The sequence below is a fragment of the Solenopsis invicta genome, chromosome 14 (genome assembly GCF_016802725.1).
Source record: "Solenopsis invicta isolate M01_SB chromosome 14, UNIL_Sinv_3.0, whole genome shotgun sequence".
Classification (NCBI taxonomy): Eukaryota; Metazoa; Arthropoda; class Insecta; order Hymenoptera; family Formicidae; genus Solenopsis; species Solenopsis invicta.
Window position 1 is genome coordinate 15,081,224 of NC_052677.1, and position 15,935 is coordinate 15,097,158.

Genomic DNA, 15,935 nt, shown 5'->3' on the forward strand with positions numbered 1-15,935 from the left:
AGTTAATATTTAATTGCATTTAATGTTTTATCTTTGCGGAGTCCGAGCTTTTAATAATCGCTAGAATTTTCCAATGTTAAGTTTCTTAACAAAGAGAGATTCAAATCATTCCTCTGTTTCTCGTTATTCGACCCACGTGAGGGTCCGAAATAAGATATGCGTAGAAGAAGAAAAGAAAAAAAAAAGATCGGTTTTGCATACTAATAGGATGACTCCGATGATGATAGTTGGATAACGCTTGTATTTGTGTGTAAAAGGAAGGCAGCTAGCTATCTCCCCACGGGGAGAAATAAACGAACTAATTGCCACTTAGTAATTGCGAGAACAGTAAAATTGAGCACGTCGGGAATTATGCTCCATTTGTTTCCTCAAAAAAAAAAAAAAAAAAAAGAAAAAAAAAAGTGAAGATGTCTCGATCGTCGGATCATTCAAATCTCCTATTTTGAATTGCATAAGGATTGAGTTCACCTATTCGTCGAGAGTCGTAGGTCAGGGATCGAAGATTGAGTGCGAGGCATCGGGCGCAGACCTCGCCAACCTCTTCGTGACGCGTTCATTAGTCTGTTGCGTAGGAGAATCGAGCATACACGTGCGCGCGTGAACCGAGTGTCGTAGGCGTACGAACGATCGAGAGGGTGGTAAACGTAAGCGTAGTAATAGTAAAGGGGTAGTAGTAGTGACGTTCTACTCCGTTCTGTTCTGGCTTGCCACCAGACTGACAGAGAAAGAGAGAGAGAGAAAGGGGGTGGAGGAAGGCAGGAAGGGAGAAAAAGGGAGAGAGAGAGAGAGAGAGAGAGAGAGCGCGTGCGCACTCGTCGCTGCATACGGCCACTGAGTCAAGGTCTTGCCGACTGGCGATCGACCTGACCTCGCTTTTCTCCTTAAAACGAGTAACCGGCGACGAAACATTGATCGAAGACACGCAAGTGCGTGTATCCGGCACTTGTTTAACATTATTTTTTATTTGGGCCATTTATATTGAAAACGTCATTTCCATTCGTTATCAGTTATAAATCATTGATCACCTTGATCGCTATTTGATAGTCCCCGAGATCCGCAAATAATGATGTAATCATCAGGAATGCATGTCGAATTAATGAATTCGCTCGTCCACCGCAAGTAGTACGAGTCTATTATTGATCAGACGCACGTAGCTTCGCCCACGCGAGGGCGAGCGTGGGTGACACGAATTAGCCCGAATACATCTGTAAACGAATCCCGGTTATCCAAACTGCGAGTGGAATTGCGAGCTGCAGTTTGAACTGACACAATCTCCGCTCCATGAAAAGCGCTTCGCGTCATGTTTTTTTCTTCTTTGCGTTTTCATTTTATTAGCCGTCCGACAACTGAGGTAGGTCGCGGCGGCAATCGCCTTCGATCCCATTTGTTCGCTACAATCGATATTTGATTAACCGCTAACAGGCACGCTTCGCCCAAGAGAATTTCCGCATTGTTCGTTGCTCATATCCAAACTGGGCGCGACTGGAATGCTCCATGATCGTCCTAGTAATAATAAGCAACCTACAACTAGCAGGCGAGGCTACCAAACGTAAAACAATATCAAACGGCAGAATTTATTTTTGCAAAGTGCTCGCTTCGCATCGTTCATGAATATTCACGAAAAAAAATACACGTGATGCTCAACTACGCGTTCGCTTTACTCGGCGCATCGTTTATGTACCGCTTTAATTAATTTCTTGTATTTTTTGTCAAAAAAAAAGAAAAAAAACGTAGACGAAGAAAAGAGGTAAATATTCATTGCTGTTAAAGCGGACAAAATCACGGACACATCGCCGAGGTCCGTTTCCAATAAATTTCATTGGCCCACGCCAACGCGTTGAATGAATTTATGAATATTGCTAAAAGCTAAAATCGGGTCGGGTCAAAAGTTCACGTGTCTTTCCGGTAATACGGATCTTTTTATCTTTACAATCGCGCTGACATAATCGCGGATAATGCCACCAACGCGTTCTTCTTGCGCAATTCGATACTGCACGTCGGAGAAAAAGAGGAAGAAAGAGATAAAGTGTGTGTGTGTAGGCGTTGCGCGCCGGAAATTTTATTCCGGTAGAACGCGACTTCATCCTAACGATACTAATAACTATCCATTTTACACCGTTCGTGCTTGGTAACCGAAGCGCTTTATTTTCGAAATTTAATGCACAGCAAGTTAGGTCGCCGGTTCATAATTTGCAACGCGCCAAGGCGCATGCATTATGCCGATGCATTACGGCGCGATAAAACGTTAATATGAGTTGCGCCTTGCACCCTCGGTGGGCTCGTGAACGAAACTGCCGTTCGTCGTTCCCTTCACACGAGGCCGTCTATTCCTTCCGCGCGTTTACCCTTCCTGCTTCTCTCAAGTTGACGTTCAGTCTGTTACCAGGTATAGATGTCCGTAATCGAATCGCCGCGAGACGAAATCGAGTTGGAAGTAGGGAGCCGCAAGGCGGAAGAAGGTTCTGCCTTGTCTCGATGATGCCCCGGCACCACGGAAAATGAACTTTATCGCTTCCTTCGGGAACCGGTAAAACGGCGTCATTAGTTTTATTATCGCGCCTTATGGTAAATAGAAGACGAGGCTGCGTAAGTTCACCCGCGGGGCGTTTTACAACGAGTTCTTATTCAAGGGAACGCCAGACTGTAAAAAAAAAGAGGGGGACTTTACGATGTTTCGCGTTCGTGCATGCGAATCTATTTGGCCAACGCTAACTATTTTAAGGGCTTTAAAAAAACACTTACAGCGCGTTCGTGAACATTTCGAAGGATAGTAAACTTCCCATTTCGATGATCAGGTGTAAAACTTGTTTTCGAGCTCGTTACGCGTTCTGTAGAAATGCTTTTCGTTGCTTCAGTCGAATGCTAACTCTCTTTCCCTCTCAGATAGACAATGTTTAAGACAGGGGTCACCAAATGGCAAATCGTAATTAAAAATCTTAGTCATAAAAAACTTTGGCACAACATATGCAACAGCATTCTCAAAGATAAGAATTTCATAAAGAATAAGTCCAGATCTTGACTTACAGATATCTACAACTTAATAAGAACAACTTGCCTCTAAATTTCAGGTCATTCAAAGTAAAAAAATATCATTTCTCACATCGGACATAAACAGGAATAAATAAAAAAATAAATAAGTAAAAGAACTAAAAGAAAAAAAAAATAAAATCACATTTTCTAATTAGTGTAAGCCTGTAAGCGTGTAAGACTTAACCTTGAGACGTTGTTAACATTTGTCGGCTCGCGAAAGTCTGGCAAGTTTCGAAAACAGTTTTCCATAAAAAAATAATTAGAGACCCCCCGGTCTAGAAAACTTCCATAAAAGAAAAGATTTACGGTTTGCAGCTCACGCTTACGGCAGTTCAGCTGAGCGTCATACCTCATCCGACTTTCGTTACGTTCTCGCTCTCTCGTACGAGTAATGTCGTTTCACGTAGGTGCCACTCGGGCGTCGCTACAAATACAATCCTGATAGAACTGGACTCATTTTGCCATCAGAATTTCACACACGAGAAGAACGCAACGGAAAAGGAGGAAATGAAATGAGGTCGCTCCACGGGAGAAGCTCCAGCCCGGGCACAGGTCGACCTCAAATTCTTACCAGAATGGAAAACTTCTTTGGACACGCTAGGATGTTTCTTAAAATAGTCGGTCGGTGTTCATATGCCATTTTTTCCATTAGTGTAACCGGTGCGCGCTGGTGAAGTTTAACCAAATATTTTAAAAGTTCTCCGTGCTACCGACTATCGAATCTCCACGTGACGGTAATAGCAGACGAGCACGCGAATGGCTAACAATCGTTTGCACTTTATTTTTTACAGGTGCATTCGGAATACTTGAAGACATAGTTAGAATAACTTGGAAACAGGAAGGTCGAATATATATTCCGTATGTCTCGGAACGTGATGCAAGTTTAAGGGAAGTGTCGTCGCAAGCAGCGACCCGAGGATGAAAGTGTACACGTGAACGAGCATAAACACGATTGTTCCATTGTTACCGCTGTCCTTCGTTTAATATTGTCCGCCCTTCGCGGAGGGCTACGCGGGCGCGAGAATTAAGTTATAATAATTATCGGGGAGTGCTTTCTCGTGCCGCATCGCGCAGCTCCCCGCCGGCAAAAAATGCACGAAAGTAAAGCCGCTTTAAAAGTGAGTTAATACTTTAACAATTGCGAAAAGTTTCGCGCGAGGTTCGGAGGGATGGGCAGGGGAGGAGGAACCTCGAAGCTAGATACTCCATACTCTACGCAGTTGCGCTTTAATCCATTCAGCCACCGGCTCAACTTCTCCCAGCCATTTTGCAACTTGCTCGTTAATGTTGTTTCGCGGAAATCTACTCCTTGCGCGAATGGCTCACAGACAGGACGCATAATGGAAATAATCCATTCACTTAGCTCACTGAGAGAATGTCTGGTAAATCAAATCCTTACGACTGCCTCAGTGTTCAAAGGGTTAAACGGGTCGTTAATACACGTACATATACGTATTCATTTATTCCCTTTACGTTCTTGCGCGATGATATATTCGATTGAAGAAACGCGTGGGTCGACGAACAATTAAAACGTGGGAGATCATACAAGATGCAAGAAAAACGAGATATCTAGTTCTGGAAATTGACGTGGGTGATATTCGAAAAAAAGAAGAAGAAGAATAACGATTGCAGGGTCAAACCGATAGGTCAACGAAACCACCTACGAATCACTCTGACAACTCGCCGAGCGATCAACTTTATCGAAACGATAGCAATACGAAGGGATCGAGAGAAGCAGACGACGATATTTCCGAAACATGCTCACGTGACGGCCGGTGCGTGTCACCGTTAATTTTAGCGTCGGTTCTAACTGGCGATTTCACGCATCGTCTTTTTTTTATCATGACGCAGCGGCACGTACTTCCCACGCCCACGGTGCATTTTACGCGTCCACGAGTACTCTCGTCATACATACTGTTCAGTGTCAACGGTGTAAACGTTAAATTTAGTTCGCGCCTACGCAGTTAATAACGATGTTTTACGGAGCTAGAAGTTTGTCCCCGTTTATTTTCTGCACGCAGAAACGGCGAAAAATTTTCTTCGAAAATTTTCAAGGAAGTGCACCGTAAAGAAAAAGGGAGAGAAGTGCGCAGAAGTTTCCATTTTTGTCTCTTAAGAAAAATATATTAATGCTTTTCTTATTTCAAAAAAAGTACGCTCCGCGTCCTTTCGGTCCTCTTACTTTTGCGTTTCAGAGAGAGACTCAAGCTCACGCTACTAAAATATTCATGAGCGACTCTCTCTTAAACATCTGAAAAAATGTCTCGTATTTAGCAATTATTCAATTGCTCGCCTGCTGTGACAGATTGAATAAACGCAAAAACGCGAGATTCTGTCGTAGCATACGCAAAGCTGTTCAAAAGTTTTACTCCAATCATAATTTCGTAATAAAATTATTCGAAACAATCGCTATTTCTTAATTTCTACCATATATATTTATATGATTAATCTAAAAAAAGACACACAGAAGAATAATTGAATAGACATAAAAGAACTGTGCAAGATAGAAATAATGAGAGAAAAATTGTACAGCGACATATGCGTATTAGACAAGAGTCGGTCGTATTTATAATAAGGTAATATTATTTGAAATAATACGAATTTCAAATAAAATAATACAGTGATTTAGCATTCATTATTTTAAATAACTTCCTATGTCTTATTTTTTATTTTCTATTTAAAAAAGAAAAAAATATTTAATTCTAGATAAATATTTTAAATAAGGTTACACTGCTTGTTAATTTCGATTAAATTTGGTTTTATTTACTAAAGTTAAAAAAAAAACAAAAATTAGTATTGTAAAGTGGCAATGGCCGTGAATGACCCTACTTTCTACCTGTCTGATTCTATTAAAAGTTCCACTGAAAATTCTAAAGAGCTTCATAGATGTATAATCTAATTACTTAAGCTACATTTCAAAACATCCTCTCAGAGGGAAATTTTACTCGATATAATATACTACATGTTACGTGTACTATATATTTCGAGTAAAGTTTACCTCGGAAAGGACGTTTTGGAATCTAACCATGATATACATTCAAGTAAACAAAATCATAAAAAACTATTTGAAATTCTTATTTAAAATATATATTTCTTATTTTATATTTTAAATAAGTTTCTAAAATCTATTTTTTATTTTTTATTTTAAATAAGTTGTATAAGTTATTTTCTAAATCTCTGGGTATTACATTTTAACGTATCAGATAAAATTTTAAGAAATAGATAGATGCGTATGAGCAAAGTAAAATTGTAAACCAAGTCTCTTCTTGGCATACAAGCTGATGTAAATAAACCATTAATTTAATTAAAACATTTTTTAAATCCCAGTCTTTTTTAAATAACGAGTACAGTAATCTGAAACTCGATCAAGCATATACGCTCTTATCCCCATTGTACTATACGTTCTCTGCTTCCGGTAAGAAGATAGACTGAAGTGTTCGATATCGTATCACAGAGTCTCTTTTATCCTCGAAAATGCTGATGTATCCAGTAGGCGAGCGCTTGGAATTCTCCGGGTACTATCCCCGAGCGAATTTATTTCTCTTATGGTTCTCTTGCTTAAATTCTCTCATGTTTCACGTTGTCGTGAATTTTCTAACTCGTGATTTCTCCGGCGTGCGTTTCACCGCGAGAATATAACCTTTTATTGTTTGGACGAGAGCTAGCCATTCATACGAATAATGATGAAGATTTAATTAAAATTTAGCTACTAGGGTAATCATTACAGCGCAATTTCTGCCGTTTACGAAAGCCCGTTACTAGCTCGATTAAAATTATCTTAAATAAATAACGAGAGAAAACCCGTCAACCGACATCTCTGTGATGTACAAATCCTTATATTTAATGTAAAAACCTTCCCGTTTTCACTCTACCTCACGTGAAATTTTCTCTACTTGATAATTATCGCGAAAACATCGTGTAGACGGAAGAATCATGACAAGAAATTTCGTGCCGCCTTGGAGATTCGAATCGATTGCACCGTAACTCGTGTTCTATGTTGAAGGCTCTCTGAATTATTCTTCAAGAGTGATACACGTACGTATCTACTGTGCGCGTGTGCGGACACCTGTGCTCCATCGTTCGTCTCTGTTTTTCCCCGATCGGATTCGGAATCTGAGCGCAACAGAGTAATTGCAACATGTCGAGCTATATTTATTGTCGAACAGCAAATATTTATTATCGCTAATGAGATCCCTCGATATGTTGTTTTAATTCTTATTAAACGAGTCGCTTGTTACTGCCATTTCGTAATCATCATTTAATAACGCGAGATGTGCGTATTTAATCGAACCATTAGAAAATCCGTTACTTACTGTTCTGCGTCGTGCTTAACTCCACGGACCCTCGTACTGGATATGGAAGTTCAAAATCCATGCATGGCGAGGAGGGTTGAGAGTAACCCGTTGAAACTCTGAAATGAAAATTGACATCATTAAACTTGTTGGCACAAATGAGAATAGTTAATACCAAGTCAACACGTACAAATGTACGAACTTAGAAGATTGTAAATTAATTATCATTTACAACGACGTGGCACAACGAGAGTAATCGATAATGATGCGCGCTTAATTCGCGTGTGCATAGTTTGCCGATCATTGAGTTTTCGGGACGAGACCGAGCTAGATAGGCACTAGTTTCAATTTCCTGCGATCGTCAGCGAGGATTCTGGTTTCATACGCGGCAGCGGAGATGAAGATAAGTGAAATTCGATGATCGAAAGTCTCGCTATTACGGGAATATTAGTTACTATTATGGGAATATGGATGTGTTAATAAATTCTACAGTCGTTACGACAAAATCGTTGAAATTGAATTTGATATTAATAAAATGAAATCTGTACGTGTCGTTTCGTTTGTATAATTCAGTTATTTATTTTAATCCCCACGTTTTTCACATCGACCGAGATAAGCATCGATTCTTCTTGTCGTCATTGCCCGAGCCAAAGCAGTCGATTCCCGAGGAAACGTGGAAGGAATCGAGTTGTCGGTAATACATAGAGAACGTAACGAACGGCTTCGCAATCTTTGCTCGAGTTTCAGCGTCACGAAGAGAAACTTGTAACGTCGCGACGACGTTTCGAACGGTTTTTAATTAGAATCAAATGGAAATGCTACAAACTCGTAACGTTTCCTGCTTGTCTGCCTGCCGCCTGTCCGAGACGAATCTCGCAAGAAGAGTGCTCTTTCAATTCGTTAAGTAAATCGATTTTCGAAGAGAAGCGAGTTGAAGAAAAACTCTCCGTCTCGATAAATTTCAGTAAAATAATACGAATGCGAAATACGATAGGAAGTTTAACGGCGGAAAGTTAGAGGAAGAGAATATTTCGTATCTCGCCGGATCGAAACGCGAGACCTGATTTTTCTTCTATTAGATTCTTTGCTCTTAACTTTGAATCCTTCGAGTTCTGTCTTCTTAAGGTTCACGGAACCTTCCAAGTATTTAAGCGAGAACAGAGAAATATAGATATATATGTGTTGGAGAGACTGGAAGAAGTCTCGTCTTGTCCAAGCATTTCTTCACACGCGCGCGCGAAGACGTTCTTACAATTTCCAAGTCGTCCCCGTTCGCGGCTTCGAGTCACGGAGCGAGGAAAAACATTTTCCGAGCAAATTGGAACGGGGATAGCTTAGCGTCGACGAGATGAAGGAATAGCGGCAAGTCTGGCGAAAAGCCACGGTGAATTTGTCTGCCCGAAACGAGTTTCTGGAGCCGCGGCGACGGCCGGCGTTGCTGTTTCACAAATCATTTGATTTTTTTTAAACTTTCACGATTATAATTCATCGCTCGCATCGAGGTAAATTTTCCCATGGCGCTACACGCGCCGACGACGACGACGACCGTCTTTAACATCGCGCGTTTACCCGGTTATTTATCGGTGAAGCTCCCGTATAAAGCACAACGAACGTTTACTTAACGAACGTCACCTCCGATAACGATATATACGCGACATCGAATTGCAAATTAGCATAAACACTGCGATTGGCTCGTAACTCACTCAAGGATAACGCTTTTCCGGTTTGCCGTTATCCTTGGATCCCGCAACTAATTAATAAACCTGCAATTAATGTCGGGTCGACCAATTGAAAATTAATGGCTTCAATCGTTGTCGTACAAATTAATTGCCTCGTCACTGCGGTACGCGGATAAACTTGTTATACCGTACGGCACATAAAATACGCGGGGACGGTGGAAACCGATAATAATTTCCTCGTTGATATAAGAATATCAAGTCTCAGACGTTATGACTCGTGTTCAAACAAAAGACAACGGATACGGACGAAAATTGAAAATTTTTTTTCCCGCGAATTTTATTATGTCCGATGACACAAGCAACTATATGCAAACATCGTTAGTTCCTGGGATATTTATCGAAGCTCCTAGCGCGCTCCTCTACGGTTGAGGAATGCCGGAAAATATGAAATACGTTTTTCCTTGTAAACACGAAATGAAAAACGATGATGCTGAATATAATATAACGTTGTTATAAATATATTTTTGTGCAAGAAAAAAAGATATGCGTGCGAACAAATCCACACCGCACAAACGCGCGCGCGCGCGCGCGCGCAATTTTAATGAAAAATTTCTGGGCTTTAATATTTTACATGTGCTCGTACATAAATAAATTCCTCTCGAGGCGATTTATGACTCCGATGAATGACGCGCGCGTGTGTCGCGTGAAAATAATGGCGAAGCGAACTTAAAGCTAGCGTGTAACATTCTTATAGAAAATGCGACGTTATTTATAACCAGCTAAAAACTTTCTTTCGTGAATTGACTGGTAAATAATGAAAGTAACACGTCAACCGGCGCGCATAATTGTGTAATTATTGCATGCTTCGAGCGGCGCGCGGCGTAGACACTATATAATAAGACATTTGATCGCGTAACACGCGACCCACTGAGGGAACAGCTGAGTCACACTTACACTTCTTTCTCGGCGACCGCGCGGTTTTGCGTGCTCACGCCCGCGCACGCAAACACCTTGGGCTGTAAATCGGGAATTTTTTCCTCTCTTTCTCTCTCTTCCGTTATTCGATCTCGGTGTTTTTGGAAGAAATGTCCTACATAAGGGAGGTATATCGATGCCCTATACTTTCGGCGTCACTTGTGGCAGCCGTCCTCGAAGCTAGACGTATCGGGCGCGAGCGTGCTCGGTCGTTCGGGAAAAATGGGAGAAAGAAGTGCGATGCGATGAAGGAGAACGTAAAATTGGGTCGAACAGGTAAGACACGAAGGCACACGTGCGCGCGAAGTCGGTGGCACGATCGCTAAGATAGAAGCGGCGGCGGTCTCGCTTGTGCTCGCGCAACTTCCGCGTTATCACGACGAGGGATCCTCGAAGAGGGCTCCGCGGCAACGTGCCGCGGGCAGTTTTCCCTCTGACGAGAGATATCACGTCATATTTTATCCACAAATCCCACCATACCTTGATGTTTCACCATATAACCGAGCTTTTTCCTTTTATGAGGCAATGATTCCGCCCGTCCGCGCACACGGACACGTGCGTAGCTTCGAGCAACTTTTCTTTTGTTTCCCTTATCCCTCTCCTTATCGATTACTCGCTGTGCAGTACCAGCGATGGTGGCGGCGGCGGCGGCGGCGGTGGCGATGGAGATGGTGGCGGTGGCGGTATCGCAGGCGTAAGATATCGCGTTTAATGGATTAGGTAAGGAGGAGGCAAACGCTCGCGCTGCATGTGTCTTGCATTATCCATTTGTGCTATACGGACGGGCATGTTTGCTCCACAAAGACGGATTTGCATGCTTTGCTTAATGGTTACGCAGTTTATGACATAGCTCGCCCGGATTGGCGATAAAAGAATGACTCGATATGACTTGAATACACGAATAAGATAAAGTTTACAAACGCACGCGAGGCACGGCAGGGAAAGCGACTTATCGCTGCTAATTGGACAGCAAACATTATGCCGCTAAAGTACTCGTGTAAGTAAGACTATTGAGCATAAAGTCACGCGCGAAAGATGTGTCGTGGAAGGCGTACACAATGCAAGACAAATTGCTCGGCGTAGTGGCGCTGAATTATTCGTCATATCTCACAACCCTTTACATGTCGGAGCTCGTTCCAAATTACGTACGCTTGTAGAATGTCTACGAAATGATGGCGGAGGCTTAACAAGGAACTTTGTTTCTTTGATGTTACGAAACGCATCGAAACGTGTACTCGGTCTATAACATCTGACTCTGCTCTCTTAATTAATTTATAATATATTACGAAAATCAAAGGCAAAATTGAGACTGATATAAGCACTTGTGAACGAGAACGTATCATGATCCAAAACAAACGTGACACAATCGATATAACATAAATAACAAATACCAATTAGTAAAATTATTAGATAACAATAATACGATTAGGATCGATGAAAATGTCAAACATAAAGTTGAAAGAAGGTCAATATCGGTTTAGCGGATCTTGGTGCCTCGGTAGTTGAATTGGTAAAATTTGCACAAAATGTAGGAAAATCGAGGTTTGAATTCTAGTGAAGATGTTATTTTTCACAATAAACTCTACAATTTTTTAAAATGCTCATGAGCATCAATATTATTAAATTGCTTGTTAATATGTGACATTACGTATTCCAGCTTCGATTAACTCTTAAACGATCACTGATCCCAACAAAAGTTTCTACTAAATTTTCTCTACGTTATTATCTTAATATTGGACTTCTATATAACGCCAGTTCGAAGTTCCTTCGATATGAGAAAATTTTAGACCAGGTGCTCGGAACAAGTCAGTTTATTTTCGTCAATTCATTTTCTCGAAAATTACCTCAAAATGAATATCTTTTTTTGAAACGTGTACCATAACTTTGATTTTTTTCTTAAAGTGCTATATCTAAAGAGTATATCCTCACAATTAAAAAATATATTAAAAATCTAAAAAGTTGTGATTTTTGAAATAAAAAAGTCATGTTTTACGTTTCTTCTGGTTCAATAATTTTTGGCGATGTTCGATTAAAAATTTAACGTAACATAAAATTAATTCACATTTTACACTATTTGTAGAATATTCAGTAATTTTTTTACTCAAGACAATTAATGGGTTAGGCGCGATAATTATTCAAAGTCAGTTGGGCTCATTTTGATGTGACCGATATGATACTTTACTAAAGTGCGTCCGTTCGGGATTAAGGATTACTTCAAGATCGATGAATATACGGCACGCATTTCACGTGAGCTGGAGAGATTATAAAAATTCACACAAATATTATTATTAGACTCCAAAATCCTACAAACCGACAATGGCCAAATGCCACCTTTAGTAAAACTATAATTATTATAACAATTGAAGGAATTATTTGCAATTTGTAAATTTGAAGACCTTGTGAACGAGTTAATTATACATGCATTGCAATTCACGTTGCGAGTGCATTATCTTGAAATAATTATTGCAAAACAATGAATTCAAAGCGCCATTGTCAATTCGACTTACACAACGAAACTTCCATGTTTCCATTCCAAACTTCGTAAGTTCGGCATTAAATGCCAAAGACAAACTGCGATCTTAATCCGCTATTTCACGACGTATTCTGAAAGCGGTCAGGTGTTGTAGCGTACGGAAAATGAATGTAGCGTGTGTAAACAGCATTCGGAAAGTTTGTATGCTGGGCGTTTCGTCGAGCACCCTGAACAATTTAAGCAAAGAGGAGCGCGACGTATCTCAGCGTGCGCGTTAACTATAAAATTTGTGTCGCAGCATAAATAATTCATTGCAAACGGAAAATGCAGCCAGCATTTTTTGCCGGTAGGTGCTTTTTGTCTTTTTATTCACGGGAACCTTATTTCTGTCCGCCTATCAGAAATCTATTACGGCAGTTACTTGCATTTTTCAGGTGTACACCGCGTGTAAACCTCGCTGTAAATTATTATCTTTGTCGAAGCGAAATTAGGCCATTCGGCTCGATGTGAGGCCTGATACTTGCTCCCTGACAAAAATCATGCCTAAGCAGCGCATAGTATCGCGGCCCGCACGCGAAGCCCGCGGAATGAAGTCACGATGGTGCAACACAAAGCGGCGAAGATATCGTTAATGAAAGAGAACGGAGCGCAAATTAACGAGATCGGTAATCAGCTCGCGCTCCGTAAAGAAGCAACGAGAAAAAGTATCTCTCCCGATGGACTTTGATAAAACATGCGGCACGCTTCTCTTCACGGAGCGCGTAATATTTTAATAAACACCCTTTGTAATGACGAGCAGCGTACGCAACGCTCAATCCGACATCGACTTTAAGGCGAATTATCGAGTTCGCTCTGATTACCATATAAAATCCGATCGACGAATTACGGCCACTTATAGGCTACGCCGCTAATAGACGTGTAATAGCGCGGCACTGGCGTGACACAAAGCCACTCTCGATTGTTATTCGACGCAATCAGATTCGACTCGATCAGATCGCGTAGAGGCGTAGCACACACACACACACACACACACACACACATACACGCGCGCGCGCGCGCCAAAGTGTTGCAAAGGGTGACAATGCAAACCCCGTTTCCGCATAATCCCTTTCCTTTCCGCGTATGTAAACCCGATCGCGCGCGAGTGACGAAAATTCTTTCGTCACTCGCGACTTGAGCCGCTCCTAGTTCTAACTGCTGGAGGCTGCGAACTCGTCGTTCTGTACACGTTGAAGGTATTTCTCATTCCGCAAGAGGAAAATCCAGAAAAGGGGGAAGAGAAAGAGCGTCGTGCGTTAAAAATTGATTCCGGTAGCTGAATCACGGTGTGCCCGCGCGACGTGCGCTGCTTTGAGATTCGCGACGCGCGCCGCAACTTGCGGCCGCTGTGCGGAAATTGCCGGTAACGAAGCAAGAAACGTACAATGCTCGCGGAGAGACGGTATCTTATTATGTAGAAAATAGAACACGCTACGCGCAAAGCTCGTAAAAAGCTGTTGAATATCTCGGTTAAAGCCAACTTTGCAGCCAACATTTTTTTTAGCCGCGCGGCCGAGTAGACGCTATCTTTATTATGTCAATGCACTTTTTAAGAATATTATAACGTCGCCTTAGTCCCGAGTCACGTAGACTGTATATTGGACTTCTTAAAGAGGCGCGGTGATCGCCAGAGCCGTGAGTTTTATCCGCGCCTTATCATTCTTAATTCGCCGTTTATCGGTTTTTATATCGAGCGAATTATTTATAGCGTGGTATTAAATTCTTAAAAAGAGTTTTCTTCCAGCTCGGGGCATGCAATAAACAATGATTTACACTACGTGTCAGATAAATATTATACGTCATACTGAATATTGGATTCAAATCGACAAAACTTGGCTCGAATTCTCTGATGTGAAATCACATAAAAATCTGTATTTTCCGCACGAAAAATATATTTCAACCGATCAAAATTTAAGTGGGACTTTTACCCCGGGATAAAAACTCGGAAAGTCGAGACGAGACATAACACGCGCCAAAACACAGGCTTTGTGTAAAAAGAGAACGAACGGTTATTCATGAAAAGCTACGTGAAAATGTGACTCGGCATCTCGCGAAAGGCTTTGCTAGAAAATCGAAGGATTTACCGCGTTTGCGAGCGATCCAGATGTCGTTCACCCTGACGGACATCGTCGAGGGAATCTCATCATGTACGAGGAACAGAAAAGATCGCGTTTTGCCACAAGACTGGTCACTTTTACGAGTCAAAGCTTAACAGGGATCAAAAGTTCAGTTTTGCTCGACGATATTTTAAATTAAAAAAATTTTGAAAAAATAATTTCTCTCAAAAATTCACGGAAGAACCGCATTACGCGATTCCATTAAAATATTTGAAATTTTAAGTAAAATTTCGCTATGATATTTTGCGCATTAAATAAATAAAACTTAGACAGCTGTATTTAAGATGCTAGATCCGTATGATTGAGAGATGACAAATGATTGTTGGATGAAAATAACGGAGACCTTTAATGGTATTCCGAGAAATTCGATTCGAGAATATTCTGCCACTAATAAATTACGAGGGAAGAACAGAATACGGCGACACAAATTGCGAAGTTTCCACGGAACTTGAGAGTGGTTTAATCGATCATGTTCAAATTTCACACCATGTATTCCGACTGTCATAAAATAGATGACTGATGCGCAATTCCCCACAGCCCGCGCTGCCGCGTCGGATAAATGCATTTGATTATTATCAATATTCGATATAATAATTTTGTAATTGTAATAAAAATGAGAAATTATTATCTCCTCTTTTAACGGTCATTAAATACTGTTTAATGCGCATAATGAGAGATATGTTTTGGAATACTGTTTTAATCACCAAAGAGGAAGAAAGTGTAAAAGCCTTGCCATATAACTTTGTGCGCGCTACACATACATGCACGTGCTTTTAAGAGCTTTAAGGATCACAGAAAGGTCTCCGCACTCGATCGGAACGAAGTTACTTCTATATCGTCGCGATCGCACGTCACGTACCGGCAACTTTGAGGCTTGATATCTTCGAAAAAACTTGGCCCAAAGTTTAAATATTCCCCGATACCTGGCGACCGCATCTTTAAACCTTCTAGTTCACCTGTTTTACAAATGACGTGTATGTCTTAAGTATAAGGCGACACCGCGAGTGCTGGGAAAGGCATTAACCTCCTTTCTCTGTTTCAAGGAAGTCTTGTCGCATGTTCTCGAGCGATTCATTGACCTTACTTCCAACCGATATAAGTTTAATGGATAATCATCTCTCGAGGTAATCGGAAAAAAAAGGATATTTTCACTAAGAGATTGCGGTGACGATGTCTCTTCCTAAGTCACGAGTGCCAAATTCCAGAAATCTTCATCATGGAAGGAAAAGAACAACGGTGTCGTAAAGGAATTATCAAGATATCAATAAGGTTCGTGATAATAACGAAGCTCACGCAAGAGTCAGATTTAAGCGAATATCGTTGACTAAAT

At 41.1% G+C, this 15,935-nt stretch overlaps 1 protein-coding gene across 1 annotated transcript in view; it reads right to left on the reverse strand.

Annotated features, from left to right (window-relative positions):
• The window catches only part of LOC105207583 (heparan sulfate glucosamine 3-O-sulfotransferase 5), a 47,806-nt gene that overhangs the window by 22,050 nt on the left and 9,821 nt on the right, over positions 1 to 15,935 (reverse strand). The window contains exon 2 of the mRNA XM_011177125.3: positions 7,344 to 7,441. The gene's annotated coding sequence lies outside the window, so the exon portion shown is untranslated. The remainder of the gene's footprint in view (positions 1 to 7,343; positions 7,442 to 15,935) is intronic.